Raw genomic sequence first — 23,446 nt, forward strand, 5'->3', positions numbered from 1 at the left:
GGGAGCACTACACACTGGGGTCAGTTGGGGGGAAATAGGGGAGGGACGGTGGGGGGTGGGAAGCTGGGGAGAGATAGCAAGGGGAGAAATGCCAGATGTAGGTGATGGGGAGGAAGGCAGCAAATCACACTGCCACGTGTGTTCCTATGCAACAATTTTGCATGTTCTTCACATGTACCCCAAAACCTAAAATGCAATAAAATAAATAAATGGGAAAAAAAAATTTACTTATTTAGTCTAAATTATCAAATGGGTTGGCATACTACCGTTTATATTATCACTTCATTTAATTTCCAAAAGGTTGAGAGTGATATCTCCCCTTCCTTTTCTGATTTCAGTAATTTCAGTCTTTACTCTTTTATTTTTTTGGCAATCCAGTTTTAATTTTGTCAATTTTGTTGATCTTTGCAAAGAACCAACTTTTTTTATTGATTTCTTGGTATTATTTTTCTCTTATCTATTTTGTCTTCATTTTAATATTTATTATTATTCTCTTCTTTTTCTTGCTTTAGGTTTAGTTTGCTTCTTGTTTCACAACATCTTAAGGTAAAAGGTTAGATTATTGATTTGATTTGACATGGTTCTTCTGTTTTAATAATGATGTTTAAACATATAAATTACCCTGTAAGCACTGCTTTAGTTGCAGCCTAGAGTTTTTAAACTTTTTTTTTCTACTTCCATTTTAGGTTCAAAGGATACATGTGCAGGTTTGTTACATGGGCAAATTGCATGTTTCTGAGGCTTGATGTACGTAAAATCCCGTCATCAAGGTAGTAAGCATAGTACCTGATAGGTAGCCTTCCAATGCATATTCCCCTTCCAGCTTCCCCCCACCCCCTAAGGAGCCCTCAGTGTCTATTGTTCCCATATTTGTGTCCATGTGTATTCAATGTTTAGCTCCCACTTAAAAGTGAGAACATGTGATGTTTGGCTTTCTGTTCTTTCATTGTTTCACTTAGGATAATGACCTCCTGCTGCATTCATGCTGCTGCAAAGAATATGATTTCATTCATTTTTATGGCTGCATAGTATTTTATGGTGTATACATACCACATTTCTTTATGCACCATTTGTGGGCATCTTGGTTGATTTCATATCTTTGCTATTGTGAGTGGTGCTGAGATAAACATATGAGTGCATTGTCTTTTTGGTAGAATGATTTACTTTCTTTTGGGTTTGTATCCAGTAGCAGGTTGGCTGGGTTGAACGGTAGTTCTGTTTTAAGTTCTTTAAGAACTCTCCACGCTGCTTTCCACAATGACTGAACTAATTTACACTTCCACCAGCAGTATGTAAGTTCTCCCTTTTCCCTGAAACCTTGCTATCACCTGTTGCTTTTTGACTTTTTAATAAAAGCTATTCTGACTGGTGTGATGTGGCATCTCATTGTAGTTTTGATGAGCATTCCTCTAATGATTAGTGATGTGGAGCATATTTTCATATATCTATTGGCCACACGTATGCCTTCTTTGAGAAGGTCTGTTCATGGCTTTGCCCAGTTTTTAATGGGGCTATTTGCTTTGTTTACTGGTTTGTTTAAGTCTCTTATAAATTCTTGATATTAGACCTTTGTCAGATAAATAGTTTGCAAATATTTTCCCCATTGTATAGTGTGTCTGATTGTCTGTTTACTCTCTTGTGTTTTAGATGGAGTCTTGCTCTGTCACCAGGCTGGAGTGCAGTCATGTGATCTCAGCTAACTGCAACCTCCATCTCCCAGGTTCAAGTGATTCTCCTGCCTCAGCCTCCTGAGTAGCTGGAACTACAAGGATGTGCTGCCATGCCTAGCTAATTTTTGTATTTTTAGTAGAGACAAGGTTTCACCATGTTGACCAGGATGGTCTCAATCTCTTGATCTCATGATCTGCCTGCCTCAGCCTCCCAAAGTGGTGGGATTACAGGCATGAGCCACTGTGCCTGGCCTGTTTATTCTTTTGATAGTTTTTTTTTTTTTTTTTTTTCTGTGCAGAAGCTCTTTAGTTTCATTAGGTGTTGCTTATCAAATTTTGTGTTTGTTGCAATTGTTTTTGGTGACTTAATCATAAATTATTTGCCATAACCAATATCCAGAATGGTATTTCCTAGGTTTTCTTCTAGGATTTGTATTGTTTTATGTCTTACATTTAAGTCTTTAATCCATTTTGAGTTAACTTTCGTATACAGCGAAAGGAAGAAATCCAGTTTCAATCTGCGTATGACTAGCCAGTTATCCTAGCCTTTCCTTATTTTTGTTATTGCTGATTTTGACCAACATTGGGTAATTTTGTCCAAAATTGGGTGATGTGTGGCCTTATTTCTGGGTTCTCTATCCTATTCCGTTGATCTGTGTATCTGCTTTTGTATAGTACTGTATTAGTCTATCTTATGCAGCTGATAAAGACATACCCAAGACTAGGCAATTTACAAAAGAAAGAGATTTAATGGACTTACAGTTCCATGTGTCTGGGGAGGCCTAACAGTGATAGTGGAAGGTGAAAGTTACATGTCATATGGTGGCAGGAAAAAGAAGAGAGCTGGTGCAGGGAAACTCCACCTTATAGTACCATCAGATCTTGTGAGACTTATTAACTATCACAAGAATATCATGGGAAACCCCTGCCCCATGATTCAATTACCTTCCACCAAGTTCCTCCCACAACATGTGGGATTTCAGGATGAGATTTGGATGGGACACAGCCAAACAATATTAAGTATCATACTGTTTTAATTGCTATAAGTTTGTCATATAGTTTGAAATTCGATATTGTGATGCCTCCAGCTTTGTTCTTTTAGTATTGCTTTGGTGATTTGGGCTGTTTTTTGTTCCTCATAAATTTAAGAAGTTTTTTTCTAGTTCTGTGAAGAAGTTATTGGTAGTTTAATAGAAATAGCATTGAATCTGTAAACTGTTTTGTGTAGTATGGCCAGTTTAAGAATATTGATTCTTTCTATGAGCATGGAATGTTTTTCCATTTGCTTTTATTGTCTCTGGTTTCTTTCAGCAGCCCATAATTCTTGTTTTTTTTTTTTTTTTCTTTTTGTCTCAAACTATTTCCTAACTTCACATGTGAATTTTTTCTTTCTACAATTATTTATTGAGGGTGTTTTGTTTAATTTCCAAAAATTTGTGAACTTGCCAAATTTCTTCCTGTTTTTAATTTCTAGTTTTATCATATTGTGGTCAGAGCATATGTTTTGTGGTATTTTAATCCTTTTAATTTTATTGAGGCCTGTTTTTGAGTCAAATTTATGTTCTGTCCTGGATAACATTCCATATGTGCTTGAAAAAAAATGTATATACTGCTAATGTTGGGTGGAGTGTTTTATAGATATGTTAGTTATAACTGGTTTATAATGTTTTCAAAGGTCTTCTAAATCTTTATTGATATCCTTCCTATTGTCCTATCTATTTTTCAAAGGTGGGTATTTGATTCACCAATTTTTTGGTAAGTATTTTTCTCTTTTTAACTTTCATTTTAGATTATTTGGTATTGTTTTATCATCTAGGTATTATGCCCAGTACCCAATAGTTATTTTTCTGTTCCTCCCACCCTCTCCCCTCAAGTACACCCCACTGTCTGTTGTATCCTTTTTTGCATTCATAAGTTTTTATCATTTAGCTTCCACTTTTAAGTGAGAACACAGAGTATTTGATTTTCTATTCCTACATTAATTTGGTAAGGATAATATCTTCCAGCTTCACCTGTGTTCCTGCAAAAGACATGATCTCATTCTTTTTTCATGGCTGCATAGTATTCCATGCTGTAATATGTACCATATTTTCTTTAACCGATCTGTCACTGATGGGCATTTACATTGATTCCATGTCTTTGCTATTGATGATTCACCAATTATTTCTGAATCTTTTATTTCTCTAAGTTTATTCATGTTTGTTCTATGTATATTAAAGCTTTGCTGTTAGGTGCATATATATTTATAATTACTTTGTCTTTCTGATGAATTGACCTTTTATCACTAGAAAATATCTCTATCTCTGGTAACACCTTGTATTATATGGTTTACTTGATACTAGCACATCCAATCAAGCTTTTTTATGGTGCTGTTTTTGCAGTATATGTATTTTCATTCTTTTAATTTCAATTTATTTGTATCTTTGAATTGAAAAAGTTTCTCCTATAGACAACATTTGTTTCATTTTTCACTCACCTTGGCAATCTCTGTCTTTGTATTGGATTGATTAATTCATTCAGATTTAATATTATGATTGATAATACCTGATTGATTTACAGGTATTTTATTTTATATGTTTGATATCTTTTTTGTTCTTCTATTCTGCCATTACTTCTCTCTTTTGCATTGTGAATATTTTCTAATATAACATTCTAATTCATCAAATTATTGTTCCATCATATTTTTTAGTTATTTTCTTAGTGCTTGTTCAATGCTTATATAATACACATCTTAATTTATTAGATATGTTTCAAATTTAGATTAGCATAACTCAACTCTGGTGTGATACAGAAATTTTACTGCTTTAAAGCTTATCCCTTTCTCCCATGCTTTGTAATCTGATTGCCCTATATGTCACATCAATATATATCACACACATACTACATTGCTCTAATTATCATCTTATATAAGTTTATGTATTTTAAAGCAGTGGTCTCCAACCATTTTGGCTCCAGGGAGTGGTTTCATGGAAGATAATTTTTCTGCAGATGGTGGGGATCAGGGGTGTGGTTTCAGGATGAAACTGTTCTGCCTCAGATCATAAGACATTAGAGTCTTGTAAGAAATACGCAACCTAGATTCCTTGAATGTGCTGTTCACAATAGGGTTCATGTTTCTATAAGAATCTAATGCTGACACTCATCTGACAGGAGGCAGAGCTCAGGCAGTAATGCTTACTTACCCCCGACTCACCTCCTTTTATGCAGCCTAGTTTCTAACAAGCCATGGACTGGTACCAGTCTGTGGTCTGGGGACTGGGGACCACTGTTTTAAAGAATTTGATAGAATAGAAAGAAGAAGAAGATACATATTTATGGAGTTGGTATTAACCTTCTTATTTAGCATTTCTGCTTATCTTTATCTATTATTGTGGATTCAAGTTGCCACATGGTGTCATTTTCATATGCCAATAAACCTATAGAAATAAAATATATTTCACCTCCTTTGTCAAAATATATTTTATTTCTATAGGTTATAGTTCCCACAATATAATTACATATATACAGATATATAATTTTATACAATTATTTTTAATTTACTAAACAAAAGAAAGCAGAAGAAGTATGCAATTATACAGTAGCTGTTTGAAGTCTTTGTTTGCTAAGTCCAACATCTGTGCTCTCTCAAAGGCAGTCTCTATTGCTAGCTTTTTAAAACTCTAAATATAGTTATATCTTCTTGTTTATTTGCTTTTCTATTAACATAATTTTCAGTCAAAAACTGGATATTATGACAATATATTTTAGCAACTCTGATATTATCACCCCACCCCCAAGGTAGTCATTATTGTTTGCTAATTTGTTTGTGGTTTTTAGTGACTTGGCTGAACTAGTTTAGTGAAGACCATTTTTCCCAAGTGTGCAGCCTCTGGTGCTGCTTTTCAGAGGGTGCAAACGTGGACATGCACATGCTCATTCTGACTCCTCCCCCTACCTGACTGGCATGACAGTCCCTTCGTCCAGGCTCTATTTAACTGTCTCTTTCTCTGAACTCCCTGCTCAGCTACTGGCTGCTTTGCCTGTACTGGTATCAGACACAGAAGTTAGCATCTACTAATTTCTAGCATCTACTATTTTTGACAACATCATGGGATATAAATTAGTCTGTAGTCTGATGCAATTAAAGCTGGGCTTGTTCACAGGGATAATCTTTGAGGCCAGACTTTGAGGCTTCTTCCATCTATCTGCAGGTAGGCTCTTCTTAGCTGTATTTTTCTTGATTGTTTTTGTTAAACCAATAGCTGTTTCATATCTTTGCTGTTATTGTTATTACAGAACTTAAAAACCACTTTTAGTTGCTTACCACAAAATTTTCTTCCTTTTCTTTGACAATGCTCTTAGATTTGAACTTTCCCATACTCTGTCCTACATAAAGTGACTGCTCTTAGAGAGAACTATGGAGTTCTTTATTCCTATGACCTTTCTCTCCCCGCCATGGGGAGGACAAAGATGCCACTGATTCAGAGTGTGGGTGCAAGGAGAACAGAGTACTTCTCATATAATGGCCCCTGTTCTGTGTGTAGGGTACTGGTCAATGGTAGTAGCTGCTGGTATTCTTGTCTTTTTTTCTCCTGTAGTGGAACATCTGGCATACACAGATGGGAAAGCATGATTAGGCTCTTGCATTCTTGGTCTATCATGTCTGGTGTTGAACTTCTTCTCTATAAGTGAGAACTTGGTGGAGAAAGGGAACCCTCAGAATGTCTACTGGTCTTGCCATGAATAGGGCTCTTGCAACTTGGAGCTAAGGGGACGGAGAAAATAGTGGTGGCCTGTTCTTCTTAGGGGAATATCAAAACCTCAGTTTGGAATCTGTGATAAAAGAGAGCTGCATCTTCTTGGCTACACATGCCTGGAGTAGAGTGTCCATCACTTTGAGCTGGGAAGTCATGAGTAGTAGATTATGGCTCAAATGTTGTTGACTCTTGCTGTTCTTACCATGTCTTAGCAGATTTCCTTGAATAAACATTTCTCCATTTGCTGTATGACCTTAGGCATCCAGATATTAAAATATTATTTTTAATAATTATTACAAGTTATTATTGTTTTACTAGAAAGGGGATCCACAGAGCTCCTTATATCACTATTCTAGATATTCTTTTGACCTGGCACTCTTGTATAGATATAACACAATTTATAGCATCCTTAAATATTTTTTTCCAACTCTGACTACTTTTCAGATTATTTTTTATTATCAGAGAAAATGAATCACCTTGTAATCACCTCATCTGGGGAGACTGTCTATTTCAAAAGAGCCAGATGAGAATTTATACATCAGCAATTTTTGCTTTCTTCTTCCCACCCTTAATGGAGGTTTAAACCACACAGGTGGCAGACATGGAAATGAAAGGAGCACAGAGATCCAAGCCGAGGTCTTAATTTTTGGCCCTATTTTACAACCTTCTTCAAACTCATTGTTGAAGTTCAGGAAATATTTCTCTCTTGCCTGGTTCTATGATGGTAAAACAACTCTCATATCATCACCTCATATCTCCCATACTCTGCTTTTTGGTTTTTGTTGTTTTAAATAAAATACTATGTGTCAGGTCTATAAGCTCTGGATCTTGGAATCCAAATGACTTTCTCTATTACAATAACTACAGTTATAAATAAGAAATGTTTTTGCTTTCAGTAAGTTATCTGTTTAGTAAGTTTTCAATAACTAAGTTGAAGGATGTGGCTATTTATTCCTGGCTAGGGTAAGACATACAGAAATCTATCACTACTGCCCACCTGTTGAGAGTATGGAGGGAACAAACACAAGGAAACCTGAACAAACCAATGTCAGTTAACATCTCAAAATATTATTCTGTTATTTCTTAAAATTATTCAATATATTACACAGTCCTCTTATTTGGGAGAGAGGAATTGTGGGATGATAGACCTACACAAGGTAGCTGCCAATGAAAGTCTAGTTGGCTCATTATATTTTTAAGGTAACGATATAATATTTAAGAAAAATGGGATCGGGGGAAGATGGCCGACTAGGAACAGCTCAGGATTGCAGCTCCCAGTGAAAGTGCAGAGGGTGAGTGGATGTCGCATTTCCAGGTGGATTTTTATTGCCCACAGACCAGGAGATTCCCAGGCAGAGGAGCCTCATGGGTAGCCAGCATGGCTGTTTCGGCCGGCGGGGCTGTTTCAGCCGGCAGGGCTGTTTTGGCCCACATGGCTGCTTTGCCTGCACCCTGGCGTGGCAGTTCTCCATACAAAAGACACTGGTCCGGGTGCCCTCTTAGCTGGCAATTGAAGCCCCGGGATGGCAGAGTCACCCATTCATCTGAAATAGTGAGCAAGGTCAGGAGATTCCTAGGCAAAAAAACCACCAGGAATCTCAGCACTGCTGTTTCAGCCAGCTCAGTGAGTCACGGCACAGGAGATCCTGGTGCCTTTTCAACAGGCGACTGGAACACATAGGAGAGAGTCGATCGTTAAACTGAAAAAAAAAAAAAAAAAAAAGACTCTGAGTCAGGGAGCCAGGTGATAAGGCTCGGCTGGTCCCACTCCCCCACACCCCACCCCCAAAAAAACCCAGTAATTGAAAATGCTCTGGGTTGAGAGTTTTACAGCAAGCACAGCTGAACCCAGGATGGTCCGGCTCTGTGGGGGAGGGGCATCCACCATTACTGAGACACTCCATCACTACAGAGGCAGTCTGACAATCACTGAGGCAGCCCGCCATTGCTGAGGCAACCCCCAGTTGCTGAGGCGACTGGCCACTACAGAGAGAGTCCACCATAACAGAGGCGGGCCACCATTGCCAAGGCAGTTCTAACTACACCCATATAAACAGGACTGCAGGGAAGATCACAGGGCAGCTGGGTGGAGCCCAGAGCAGCTCAGCAAAGCCTCTGCAGGCAGACAGTGACTAGTCTGCCTCCTCACTGGGCAGGGCAGCCCTGAAAGAAAAAAAAAAGGCAGCAGCACAACGGAAACTGATAAATAAAGCTCTAACTCCCTGGGACAGAGCACCTGAGGAAAAAAAAAAAAAGGGAATTTATGAGTTCTGCTGCAGCAGACCTAAACATACCTGCCCAGCAAATCTGAATGAACAACGGAGCTCACAGCTCAGGACTTGAGCTCCAATAAAGGACAGACTGTCTCCTCAAGCACCTCCCTGACCCCCATATATCCAAAGAGTCACCTCATAAAGGAGAGAACAGACTGACATTTGGCGAGCATCCTTCTGGAACGAAGATAGCAGAAGAGGAAACTGGTAGCACCCCTTACTGTTCTGCAGCTGTTGCAGGTGATCCCCTGGCAAGCAGGGCCTGGAGTGGACCTCAGCAGTCCTATAGCAGAGCGGCCAGACTGTTAGAAGGAAAGTTAAGAAAAAGAAGTAAATTCAGCATACACAAACTGGAAGTTCACTCAGAGATCCAATCCAAAAGTCAGTAACTACAAAGACAACAGGTGTATAAACCCACAAAGGTGGGAAGAAACCAGAGCAAAAAGGATGAAAACACACAAAACCAGAACACCTCTCCTCCTAAAAGGGATCACAACTCCTCACCAGCAAGGGAACAAGGCTGGATGGAGAAGGAGTGTGATGAAATGACAGAATCAGACTTCAGAAGATAGGTAATAAGAAACTACAGTGAGCTACAAGAACATGTTCTAACCCAATGCAAAGAAACTAAGAACCTTGAAAAAAGATTTGACGAAATGCTGACAAGAATGGACAAATTAGAGAGGAATATAAGTGAATTGATGGAGCTGAAAAACACAACACAAGAACTTTGTGAAGCATGCACAAGTTTCAACAGCCAAATTGACCAAGCAGAAGAAAGGATATCAGAGGTTGAAGATCAACTCAATGAAATAAAACGAGAAGGCAAGAATAGAGAAAAAAGGGTAAAAAGGAATGAACAAAGTCTCCAAGAAATTGGGACTATGTGAAAAGACCTAATCTATGTTTGATAGGTGTACCTGAATGTGACGAAGAGAATGAATCCAAGCTGGAAAATACTATTCAGGATATTATCCAGGAAAACTTCCCCAACCTAGAAGGCAGGCCAATATTCAAATCCAGGAAATACAGAGAACACCAAAAAGATATTCCTCATGAAGAGTAAACCCAAGGCACATAATTGTCAGATTCACCAGGGTTGAAATGAAGGATAAAATGCTAACGGCAGCAAGAGAGAAAGGTCGGGTTACTCACAAAGGGAAGCCCATCAGACTCACAGCAGATCTCTCAGTGGAAACCCTACAAGCCAGAAGAGAGTGGGGGCCAATATTCAACATCCTTAAAGAGAAGAACTTTCAACCCAGAATCTCCTATCCAGCCAAACTAAGCTTCATAAGTGAAGGAAAAATAAAATCCTTTGTGAACAACCAAGTACTCAGAGATTTCATCACCACCAGGCCTGCTTTACAAGAGCTCCTGAAAGAGGATCTACACATATAAAGGAACGACCAGTATCAGCCACTCCAAAACATACCAAATGATAAAGAGCATCAACACAATCAAGAATCTGCATCAACTAACGAACAAAACAGCCAGCTAGCATCAAAATGGCAGTATCAAATTCACACATAACAATATTATCCCTAAATGTAAATGGACTAAAGGCCCCAATCAAAAGACATAGACTGGCAAACTGGAGAAAAAGCCAAAACCCGTCAGTGTGCTGTATCCAGGAAACCCATCTTACATGCAAGGATACACAAAGGCTCTAAATAAAGAGATGGAGGAAGATTTACCAAGGAAATGGAGAGCAAAAAATAAAAAGCAGGAGTTGCAATTCTCATCTTTGATAAATTAGACTTTAAAGCAACAAAGATCAAAAGAGACAAAGAAGGATATTACATAATGGTAAAAGGATAGATGCAAAACAAGAGCTAATGATCCTAAATATATACGCACCCAATACAGGAACACCCAGATACATAAGGCAAGTTCTTAATGACGTACAAAGAGACTTAGACTCCCACACAATAGTAGTGGGAGACTTTAACACCCCACTGTCAATATTAGATCAACCAGACAGAAAATTAACAAGGATATCCAGGACCTGAACTCAGACCTGGAACAAGCAAACATAATAGACATTTACAGAATTCTCCACCCCAAATCCAGAGAATATACATTCTTCTCAGTACTACATCACACCTACTCTAAAACTGACCACATAATGGGAAATAAATCACCCCTCAGCAAATGCAAAAGAATGGAAATCATAACAAACAGCCTCTCAGACCACAGTGCAATGGAGTTATAACTCAGAATGCAGAAACTAACTCAGAACCACACAGCTTCATGGAAACTGAACAACTGGCTCTTGAATGTTGACTGGATAAACAATGAAATGAAGGCAGAAATAAAGATGTTCTTCGACACCAACGAGAACGAAGACACAACATACCAGAATCTTTGGGACACATTTAAAGCAGCCACTAGAGGAAAATATATAGCAATAAGTGCCCTCATGAGAAGCAAGATCAAAAATTGACACCCTATCATCAATATCGAAAGAGCTAGAGGAGCAGGATCAAAAAAACTCAAAGTCTAGCAGAAGACAAGAAATAGCTAAGATCAGAGCAGAACTGAAGGAGATAGAGACACAAAAAACCCTTCAAAAAATCAATAAATCCAGGAGCTAGTTTTTCAAAAAGATCAACAAAATAGACCACTAGCCACATTAATAAAAAAGAAAAGAGAGAATAACCAAATTGATGCAATAAAAAATGATAAAGGGGATGTCACCACAGATTCCACAGAAATTCAAACCATCATCAGAGATTGTTACAAACAACTCTATGCACATAAACTAGTAAACCTGGAAGAAATGGATAAATTCCTGGACACTTGCCTCCTCCCAAGCCTAAACCAGGAAGAAGTTGAAACCCTGAATAGACCAATAACAAGGTCTGAAGTTGAGGCAGCAATTAAGAGCCTACCACCCAAAAAAAGCCCAGGTCCAGATGGGTTCACAGCCGAATTCTACCAGACATACAAAGAGGAGCTGGTACCATTCCTTCTGAAACTATTCCAAACAATCCAAAAAGAGGGAATCCTTCCCAAATCATTTTATGAGACAAACATTATCCTAATACCAAAACACAGCAAAGACTCAACAAGAAAAGAAAACTTCAGGCCATTATTCATGATGAACATAGATGCAAAAATCTTCAATAAAATACTGGCAAGCCAATTGCAATAGCACATCTGAAAGCTTATCCACAATGATCAAGTCGGCTTCATCCCAGGGATGCAAGGCTGGTTCAACATACACAAGTCTATAAATGTAATTCACCACATAAACAGAACCAAAGACAAAAACCACATGATTATCTCAATTGATGCAGAGAAGGCCTTTGATAAAATTCAACAGCTCTTTATACTAAAAACCCTCAATAAGCTAGGTATTGACGGAACATATCTGAAAATAATAAAAGCTATTTATGACAAACCAGCAGCCAATATCATACTGAATGGGCAAAATCTGGAAGCATTCCCTTTGAAATCTGGCACTAGACAAGGATGCCCTCTCTCACCACTCCTATTCAATAGAGTACTGGAATTTCTAGCCAGAGCAATCAGGCAAGAAAAAGAAATAAAGGGTATTCAATTAGGAAAGTAGGAAGTCAAATTGTCTCTATTTGCAGACGACATGATTGTATATCTAGAAGACCCCATCGTCTCAGCCCCAAATCTCCTTAAACTGACGAGCAACTTCAGCAAAGTCTCAGGATACAAAATCAATGTGCAAAAATCACATGCATTCCTATACACCAATAACAGACTTAAAGAGAGCCAAATCAAGAACAAACTGCCATTCACAATTGCCACAAAGAGAATAAAATACCTAGGAATACAACTAACAAGGAACGTAAAGGACCTCTTCAAGGAGAACTACAAGCCATTGCTCAATGAAATAAGAGAGGACTCAAACAGATGGAGAAACATTCCATGTTCATGGTTAGGAAGAATCACTATTGTGAAAATGGCCATACTGCCCAAAGTAATTTACAGATTCAACGCTATTCCCATCAAGTTACCAATGACCTTCTTCACAGAACTGGAAAAAACCACCTGAAACTTCATATGGAACCAAAAGAGAGCCCGCATAGCCAAGTCAATTCTAAGCAAAAAGAACAAAGCAGGAGGCATCACACTACCGGAGATCAAACTATACTACAAGACTACAGTAATCAAAACAGCATGGTACTGGTACCAAAACAGTGATATAGACCAATGGAACAGAACAGAGGCCTCGGAGGCAACACAACATATCTCCAACCATCCGATCTTTGACAAACCAGACAAAAACAAGCAATGGGGAAAGGATTCCCTGTTCAATAAATGGTGTTGGGAAAACTGGCTAGCCATGTGCAGAAAGCAGAAACTGGACCCCTTCCTGACACCTTACACTAAAATTAACTCCATATGGATTAAAGACTTAAACATAAGACCTAACACCATTAAAAACCCTGGAAGAAAATCTGGGCAAAACCATCCAGGACATAGGCGTAGGCAAGGACTTCATGACCAGAACACCAAAAGCATTGACAACAAAAGCGAAAATAGACAAATGGGACCTAATCAAACTCCACAGCTTCTGCATGGCAAAGCAAACAGTCATTAGAGTGAATAGGCAACCAACAGAATGGGAAAAAATGTTTGCAGTTTACTCATCTGACAAAGGGCTGATATCCAGAATTTACAAAGAACTAAAACAGATCTACAAGAAAAAAACAAACAAGCTCATTCAAAAGTGGGCCAAAGATATGAACAGACACTTTACAAAAGAAGACATACATGAGGACAACAAGCATATGAAAAAATGTTCATCATCACTGGTCATTAGAGAAATGCAAATCAAAACTACATTGGGATATCATCTCATGCCAGTTAGAATGGCAATCGTTAAAAAATCTGGAGACAACAGATGCTGGAGAGGATGTGGAGAAATAGGAACACTTTTACACTGTTTGTGGGAGTTAAATTAGTTCAACCATTGTGGAAGACAGTGTGGCGATTCCTTAAGGACCTAGAAATAGAAATTCCATTTGGCCCAGCAATCCCATTACTGGGTATATATCCAAAGGATTATAAATCATTCCACTATAAGGACACATGCACATGAATGTTCATTGCAGCACTGTTTACAATAGCAAAGACCTTGAACCAACCCAAATGCCCATCGATGATAGACTGGACAGGGAAAATGTGGTACATATACACCATGGAATATTATGTAGCCATCAAAAATGTTGAGTTTGTGTGCTTTGTAGGGACATGGATGAACCTGGAAACCATCATTCTCAGCAAACTGACACAAGAGCAGAAAATCAAACACCACATGTTATCACACATAGGCAGGTGTTGAACAATGAGAACACATGTACACAAGGAGGAGAGCACTACACACTGGGGACTGCTGGGGTGAAATGGGGGAGGGACGGGGTGGTGGGGAGATGGGGAGAGATAGCAAGGGGAGAAATGCCAGATATAGTTGAAGGGGAGGAAGGCAGCAAAACACACTGCCATGTGTGTACCTATGCAACAATTTTGCATGTTCTTCACATGTACCCCAAAACCTAAAATGCAATTAAAAAAATAAATAAATAAAAATTAAAAACAATAGAATAAGAATGAAGGAATGAGCTGCTTTACTTTCATATGTTTATTTTTAACAGAGTGATTTTTAAGACTGATTTCTACTTAGCTCTTTTTTAGATTTTCCATTTCTATATGAAGGAGCCCAAAGCTCCCTAAATGTCTCTGACATGCCATGTTCATCTTTGTGTATTTACAGAATGTTTTGGTTTTTCTGTTCACACAGGCTTCAGTTGAGCATCTCTGTTCTCTGCTTTCCTACGTGAGCTCCACTTGATTGGGTCAAGCTGCATTTTGGAGTATATCTGAAAGTTAACGACACCACAGCAAAAGAGTAACTTTTCACCATAGAAGAAGCTGTAAGTTGATTATAAATTATTTTTTAGAAAACAAAAGAGTGTATTTTTAAAAACATTTCTTAATATTAAATGAGAAAACTTCTAAAAAGCTAAATAATTTCTTCTCTAGTTCAGAAAATGTATTAGCTTAAAGCCACAATAAAAGATTGGGGATCATCAAATCTGGTGTGGTAGAATAAAGTTTTATACCTTTACTGACGAGTTTCTCCTAAAGTTTCCAACTATGTTTTTAACTTAATCCTTTATTTGGTCAGTCAGACAGTCAAAGAAGACAAAAATGGAAACTGGGGTTACAGAGTTGTTTTTGCTAACTTTTGACTTTTGAAAAATATGGTTCCTTATTGAAACTGGAATGACTTAAGGCATAAACCAAATATTTTGGAGAATATCTTAGCAAGAGTGAAACTTGTTTGTTTCTCATTCCAAGTAAAAGAAGTTCAGAAGAATTCAGCAGTAGTATGTCATCTTCATAGACTGATTCCTGAAGCATATCTTCAAATAGGTTTGTGAGATCAAACAGACGGTTTGGGCTTCAATGGCTGATTAAGTCCTAGAGAGATAGCAAGTCCCAATAAAAATGCTCTCTTTTTGTCTAGGCCTTCAATATAGTTAGGCTATTTGTCTCTTCTGAATCTTATGTTGAAATCTGACTCCTCATAAATGGCTTGGTGCCGTCTATCTTCTTAGTAATGAGTGAGTTCTTACTCTATTAGTCTGAGTGAAAACTGATTGTCAAAAAACAGTCTTCATCTTCCTTCTCTCACTTCTTTCCTCTTGCCATTTGATACCAACTCCTTTTGCCTTCTGCCATTTCATTGTTTTATGCCTATCTTATACCTCTTTTGTCCCTCTTTTCCTCTCTTTATTTCTTCTCTTTCAATGTAATTCATTTAATTTTTGTAATGATATTCTTTGATTTGTTTTTTCCTTGTGTGTATCTTCAGTAGGTATAATATTTGTAATTATCATGAGGCTTACATAAAATATGTTATGGTTGTAACAGTCAATTTTAAGATGATAATTTAATTTTAATCTCATACAAAAACTCTATGCTGGTAGACCTCCCCCATGCTTTAGGTTATTGATGTTTCAATTTGTATATTTTATATTGTACACCCGTTAAGATATTTTCATATCTATTATTTGTAGTACTTTTGTTTTTTGACTTTTATACTATAATTCAAAGTGACTTACACACAACTATACAATATTATGATATTCTGTATTTGCTATATATTTACCTTTACTGGTGAGTTTTATAGTTTCATATGCTTTATGCTTTCATGTTGTTTAGCAACCTTTTATTTCAACTTGAAGAACTTTTTCTTTTTCTTTTTTTTTTTTACCATTTCTAAGGCAGGTGTAATAGTAATGAACTCCTTCAGATTTTGTTTCCCTGGGAAAGTCTTCATCTCTCCATCATTTTTGAGGGAAAGTTCTGGCAGCATAGTATTATTGGTTGGCAGGGCTTTTTCTTTCAGTGGTTTCAATATATCATCCTGCTCCCTCTGGCCTGCAAGGTTTCTGCTCAGAAATCCACTGATAGGCTTATTGGAGCTCTCCTATATGTGACAAGTCTCTGTTCTGTTGCTGCTTTCAAAATTCTCTTTGTCTTTAAATTTTGACAACTTGATTATGATACATTGAGATTCATCTCATTTGAAGCTGGGCTTCAAGAACGTGGATGGCTGTTTTTTTCCAGATTTGTGAAATTTTTATCCCTATTTCTGTAAACAAGCTTTCTTCTTCCCCTCACTTTTCTCCTTATGAGGTTTCCATAATATATATATTGGTTCACTTGATGGTGTCCTGTAAGTCTCATAGGCTTTCTTCAGTCGTTTTCATCCTTTCAATTTTTTGCCCCAATGTCTGCAGAATTTTAAGTGATCTGTCTTTGAATTTACTGATGCTTTCTTCTGCCTAATCATGTCTGCTGTTGAACACCTCTTTTGAATTTTTTTAATTTCAGTTATTATATTTTAGCTCTAGAGTTTTGGTTTCTTTTTCATAATTTCTCTTTTTTAAAAATATAATTTCTCTGAATTTTTCAGTTGTTTGTCTGTGTTCCTTGTGACTCACTGAGTTTCTTTAAGATTTTTAAAAATTATTTTTGGTAAGGTAATTCATTGATTTTCATTTTTAAAGAATCAGTTACTAAAGATTCAATTCATTCTTTTTGATGGGGTCAACTTTCCCTGATTCTTCATGTTTGCTATAACTAATGGAAGCAGTCTCCTCTCCTTTACAGATTGCTTTAGCAGGATAAAACCTTCACCCATCATCCCTGGTACAGATTCTGAGAGCTCGTCAAATATTTTCTGTAAGTTTGTCTTCTCTGAGTTGTACATGTAGATTCTTAACCACAGGGATTTACTGGGTTCACCCCCAACAGAAGACCATAATTTATTCCTTGCTTTTGCATCTGACTGCTGTACTATAGACCAGAATGTTGGGGGCATGCCAGTTACGTGTGTTCACAAACACTCAGATGTGTGGCAGGCCAGGAATGAATCAGTAAATAATTTCTCAACATTTACACTAATTTATTTCATTCTCCACTAGTAATGTTGCAGAGAAGGAATGTGAAAGACTGAGTTTTTTATCAATTCTATGGCCTTGGGGGAGAAATTACTCCCTTGTGAACTGCGTGTGTGACCACAGTGGGCTGAGGCATGTAGACAATGCTGAAGGCAGAGGTGAGTATGAGCAGAGGTTCACAGTGAGGTAGGTGAATCACCAGTGAGTCCAATCAACCCACAGGGACAGGTGCAGCATGGAGGTTGTGAGCACTGAGGTGGGGAGATGCAGCAGGCCTGCACAGGAGAGAGCAAGGAGGGATCATGTGTCTATGGTCACCAAGGTTAAACATATTAATGTTTATTTTATAGAGTACACTTGAATATTTTTGTAGCCTCAGAGAAAAAATAAAATTTCCTCACCAAATATATTTACAACCACCCAGTTTCCCTCCCAGTTATTAAGCTTTGTTCAAATTGGAAAGCTGAATTCAATATCTACAGAGTATTGTTTTCCTAATTCTGACTGTGTATTGAGGAGAGGAGTACAGTAGACAGAATAAGATGCAGAGTATGTGGGCAGCAAAATGTCAGATGAGGTATCTCTGAGCTCTCACTCCCCCACAGTTACATCAAAAAATAAAAATACACACACAAAAAAACCAAGCCACTAGAATCAGTATGAATCAGCTGAGGATGTTAATCAAGGAGAACCAAGAAATGGCAGCGACAGTCTCTTGTGATGTCTTCTCCCACCCTCCTGGAAGGCAGTGGTGTGTGTATATTTCTGCATGGAGTCCCAGACTAGCCGAAAGTGCTTTAGTGTTATGAGAGCAGGAACACTGAGTCTGCCACTGGGGGCCTGAGGCTGAGTGTGTCTTGTTTTCTGAGACTTCAGTGTACACAGAGTTGGTATGATGGCATCCAGGTGCAAAGTAACATTTGTTCCCTTGGGCCGTCTCTGTCACATTATTTCCAGAGAAAAAAGACCCTGTCCAGCAGAGATGGACTAGACTGCTGTGGGCCAGGCCTGATAGTCTCTGCGTTTGTATGCTGGGGCACCAGTGTGCATTATCAGGGGCTCCCAGGATGTGGGAGCAGACCTACGACTTAGGGATACCTGGTCAAAGCATCAGTGGGAGGGGTCCCCCATCCCCAGTCAGTCCTAGGTATGAGTGGGGCCTTGGAGGAAGGGGCTGGGATGCTGCTGCTCCAACGTATGATTTGATGTGCCAGGCAGCTAAGGGTGACACACCATAGCAAGAGCAGGTGCAGGGTCGGGAGTAGTGGTTCATCTTTGTTTCTGGGATATTCTGGTTTCTGGCTCCTGACACCAGGATATTCTTTTATTTCTACCTCTCTGGATGCTCCTTTTTGCCAGCATAGACAACAGATTTGTGTTGTCATATTGGTGGCAAGGTCCTCAAGGTCATGCTCAGATTTGGTGACACCTTAGGACTCAGAACTCTACGAAACTGACCTCCTGAGGTCAAAAACACACCACATGGTCCAAGGCCCTCACCATAAATCCCACTGTTAGGATAAACTTCCCAAGGCCTCAACTACACAAAGACACTCTTAGCAGGCAGGATATGCCAAGGGCTAGAAGTTTCCTCCCAGGAGCCAGACAAGGCCAGGCCCTTCTTTGGAATGCACAGGTTCTGAATGGTCCTACCCGGTTGAACTCACTCTTAACCACACAGTAAGTTTTCACTTCTCTGAAATAAATATCCAAGGGTTCAGTTTCTGGGTCTTATGTACTTGTGTTTTTGTTTGTTTTGTTTTGTTTTATGTTTTAAAAGCTGCCACCCAGTAAGAGTGCCAGAAGCAGGTGTTGAGGGTCAGGCCCCGGGCTGCACAGGTTCCCATGGCACTGGGTACCAGCCCCTCGCAGCGGGCGGCTCCTTAATTTATTGTCAAAGGGCTTCCACATCTGTTCTGCGACTTTAGCAGTGCAACCGTGGCTGGGAACACGTGGAGCCCCAAGTTGCAGGCTGGAAAAGCTGGAGGCAAGAGCCATTGGCTGACTCACCTGAGTCCAGCCAGCTGGTGGGGAGAGGCAGGACAGGACTCAGAGGCTTTGATTGCGCAGGGCTGTTCTCAGCATGGGCTCCTGGCCTGGCAGCGGCAGCAGCAGCAGCACTGGAAAGCTGTCAGAAATGCAGGTTTTCGGACCCCTCTGGAATCCGCCTAGCTGTGGAGTGGCCCTCCATGTGATGGTGTTGCTTGAAAAGTTTGAGAACCACTCTGTTATGGAGTACTCAGAGGCTGCACCAGAGTCCAGCCCTTTAGGTTAAGAAAAGCGGAAGGACATACTGAATGCCAGCGGCAAATTAACTGAGGTCCTTGAAGAGGCTATCACTGTGTTAAATGGAGTGTCCCGAGCAAGAGAAGCAGTCCTAGATGCCCAGATTCTTGTTTTGGCTTCAGATTTTGGCAAAGAGAAAGCAAAGCAGCTGTGCTCAGATCTGAACTCATTTGACATGTGTTGAAACTCTACTGGCATACATGGGTGTAAATCTGTCAGAAACTGAAGAACTCATCCATAACGAAGATAGTTCTGATTTTTATTTCACAGTCTATGACTCCTGGAAAATATCAGACAAAACAGCAGAAAACACCTTTAATAAAACCCATACAATCCACTTTCTGTTGGATTCAATACAAGATTTCCCTGTGCCAAAGCCCCAAATCAAACGTCCAAGAAAAGTTTCTATGATTCAGGAGGAGCAGGCAATGCCTGCCCAGTTAAAAAGAAGGGAAGACTCTCATTAAGAAATAGCAGAGAAAGAAGTAGAATCTTGGGATTGTTGCAGACACGTATTGGAGAAGCTCCTGCTCCCCCACTGTCCTTTGACTTTGTGGTTGATCCACATTCTTTACCCCATACAGGGGAAAACATCTTTCATGTTCCCTTCGTTATATGAGATGGTTTTGCAAGAATAAGGCTTGACCAATACCGACTGCAAATAATAGAGCCTAATAATATTAACAAAGAAAGTGAGGGAATTTACCAAAACACTCATATTAGGAATCAAGGAATTCTAGCTTTAAAGTACCCTGACTGGGAGATTGTGAACACCTTTGAGATTTCAGCGCCTGGGATTACTGCGGGCAGCAGAGGTTAAGCGCATGATGCCAGCAGAAGGACTCAAATGGATAGTGAAGTCGAAGAAGGAAAGCAGCGTGTATTATATATAGTGTATGATTCAACATTTTAAAAGGTAGATTGCTTTTAGTGAAATGTAGCTTTTGATAGTTAATGAATTTGTCATGGTTGTTTATGATTAAAGGAAATTCACTGCCATATATTTTTTTTAAAAGCTACCACACTTTTTTCCCATAGTGGCTGTATCAGTTTTAATTACCACCAGCAATATGAATGATCCAGCTTCTCCACATCCTCACCAGTATTTGGTACATTTTCTCTATTGTTTAAAGCATTCTGGTAAATTTGCCGTAATATTGCAGTATGATTTCAAATTTGTGTCTCTGAGAAATAGCTAACATATTTTCATGTGCTTCATTGCCATCTCCACCTCTTCCTCAGGGAAATGTCAGTTCACATCTGTTGCCTAATGTAATTTTTCCCCACTGTGGCATTTGGAGTTTTTTTTCACGTGTTCTGGATACTACCCTTTGTCAGATATGCAGTAGGCAAATACTTCCTTTTGTCTGTACTATGTCATTTTATCCCTTTAAAAGGGACTTTCACAAAGCTTAGGTTTTGAATTTTGATGAATTCCAATTTACTCTTTTCTCTCTTTCTTTTTCTTTTTTTCTCTCTTCCTCTCTTTCTCTCTTTCTCCCTCCCTTCCTTTCTTTCTTTCTCTTTCTCTATCTTTCTTCTTTCTCTCTTTCTCTCATTCTCTTTTCCTCCCTCCCTCCCTTTCTTTCTATTCTTTTTCCTTCCTTCCTTCCTTCCTTCCTTCCTTCCTTCCTTTCTTTCTTTCTCTTCTTTCTCTTCTTTCTTTCTTTCTTTCTTTCTTCTTTCTTTTCTTTTCTTTCTTTCTTTCTTTCTTCTTTCTTTTCTTTCTTTCTTTCTTTCTTTCTTTCTTTCTTTCTTCCTTCCTTCCTTCCTTCCTTCCTTCCTTCCTTCCTTCCTTCCTTCCTTCCTTCTTTCTTTCTTTCCTTTCTTTCTCTTCTTCCTCTCTCTGTCTCTCTGACAGAGAACTTTAGAAAATACTGTTATATATTTTGTAGGAATGTTAGGATTAAACTTTATTTCTAAAACATGTTTTCTTTCCTTTAAATAAACAAGTTTTTTACTGAAAGAATTAAAACTGATTTACGTATTTACATGTATTTTTAATTACCTACACTACCAGAAGGCACTTTTCAAATAAGTATCAGTATTTTATGAATGTCAAAGAAAAAATTAAATATATTGAATAAAAATGTATAGTTAAAATATATCCCATGCATGATGTACAGGAGTGTGAATATAAATTAGTAATATTTTAGTCTAAAATGACTAGATAATTTAATAATATGTATCTTGAGAACTGATACAACAGGTAAATCAAACTCAGTTTACAAAGATAATTGAATAGGGAAACTAATGTCATTTAAGTCTTTCTTGTTTTAAAAAGAATCAATTTTTATGAGTCACCAAATAAAAAATAATCATACTAAGAAGAATGTTACCCCATTATATTATAGAGAAAACAATCTTCTGATTTGCAGGACTGTAAGACCTGGATGTGTAATCTGAGACTATCAAAAGAACTCATTTGTAGATCACTTGGCCTCCTTCCACAGCCTGCCTAGCATTTACAAATACCACCAATTGAAAATCTGTAGAATAGTCCCTTTCAAGTAAAAGAGGCAGACATGAAGGTGTGTACAATGTGATTTTTATAATTTTTGTGAAGTTGAAGAACTATCAAAACTGATGTATAATAAAAATCAAAACAGGGCTGTGCAAGATGGGGTGGGTGGGCTTGTTTGAAATGTCACAGGGGCTACTTTCTGTGCTAGGACATGATCTACATATTAATAGGGGTGTTGGATACTGTAAGGAATATAAAGTTATAAAAGTCTATAAAGTCATTTACAGATAACATCTGCACATTTCACTATATTTTAATTTTGTGTTAACATAAAACAATAAAGGCTGGGCGCGGTGGCTCATGCCTGTAATCCTAGCACTTTAGGAGGCCTAGGTGAGCAGATCACGAGGTCAGGAGTTTGAGACCAGCCTGACCAACATGGTGAAACCACATCTCTACTAAAAATACATAAATTAGCCGGGCATAGTGGTTCGTGTCTGTAATCCCAGCTACTCAGGAGGCTGAGGCAGGAGAATCGCTTTAACCCAGGAGGTAGAGGCTGCAGTGAGCCGATATCATGCCACTGTACTCTAGCCTGGGCCACAAAGTGAGATTCTGTCTCTCTCCTAAAAAAAAAAACCCATAAAGCAATAAGAAAGATGGAAAGAAGAATGATAATTAAATTGTAATGGAGATGAGTATATTTTATTCACAAATTTTCCCTGTCAGTGACCATAAAATTGACCAATCCAGAATGCCAGCTACTAGTAGGGTTCCAGGCAGAATGTTGGGGTGTTCCTTGGTGTTTGTTGTGGCAGCTGGACCCATGGTTACCAGGCAGAACTCTGTGGTGGCTGCAGTGCCATGGAGAACCTAAGATCCTTTGTGGACCTGGGCCCTGGGCTGACCCTTCAGAAGCTGGGCAAGGTGATGGTGGAGCTGCTGTCACATGACCTCAGTATATAACTCACTGTCCACAAATTCCAGGGGGAGACACTGGTGTGTCCGCCTCTCATCAGGTTATTGGTAGGCCTCATGGTTTTACTGATACTTGTTCAGTCTGTTAGAAGTCAATTTTGTGTAAAGCATGAAAACTGTGGAAACACTGAATTCACAGATTGAAAAGAAATGCCAACTCACTACCAAGCTTAATGCTGTGTATAAGGAGTTTGCAGAGATTGGGTTATCTTTAAAGAATGTCAGGGTAGTCTTTAAATACACCCAGACTTATGGATACTTACAATAAAGTGAGGAGCACCAACTTGATGCTAATGGACTAATTCAGTTCCCTGTTTCAAGAACTGAAAGAGAGATCCAAACTCTCCAAGCAATAAGAGGCAAAGGAGAAGATGCTGAAAATGATGGCGTCTGTAGAAGAAGTCATGAGAATCACTTCATCACAAGAGCCTTTTTTAAACCCGCTTGGAGGAGAAGAGCCAAATCCTGCTGGTCTCTTCTCAGGAGTTGACCTGGGTCTTAAAATTGTGCTGCTCCCTCCTCTCCCCTCCCCTTGGGCCTCATGGGCTGCTAGGCTGGCTATACCCACGTTGACTCCTTCTGAGTG

The 23,446-nt window shown here is 38.8% G+C and overlaps 1 pseudogene; it reads left to right on the forward strand.

Annotated features, from left to right (window-relative positions):
* The first annotated feature begins 7,784 nt into the window (after window positions 1–7,784).
* LOC116561358 lies at window positions 7,785–20,238 on the forward strand (annotated as a pseudogene).
* The last annotated feature ends 3,208 nt before the right edge of the window (window positions 20,239–23,446 follow it).

This window comes from Sapajus apella, unplaced genomic scaffold, assembly GCF_009761245.1.
Source record: "Sapajus apella isolate SASKATOON/1434 unplaced genomic scaffold, GSC_monkey_1.0 scaffold29, whole genome shotgun sequence".
Lineage (NCBI taxonomy): Eukaryota > Metazoa > Chordata > Mammalia > Primates > Cebidae > Sapajus > Sapajus apella.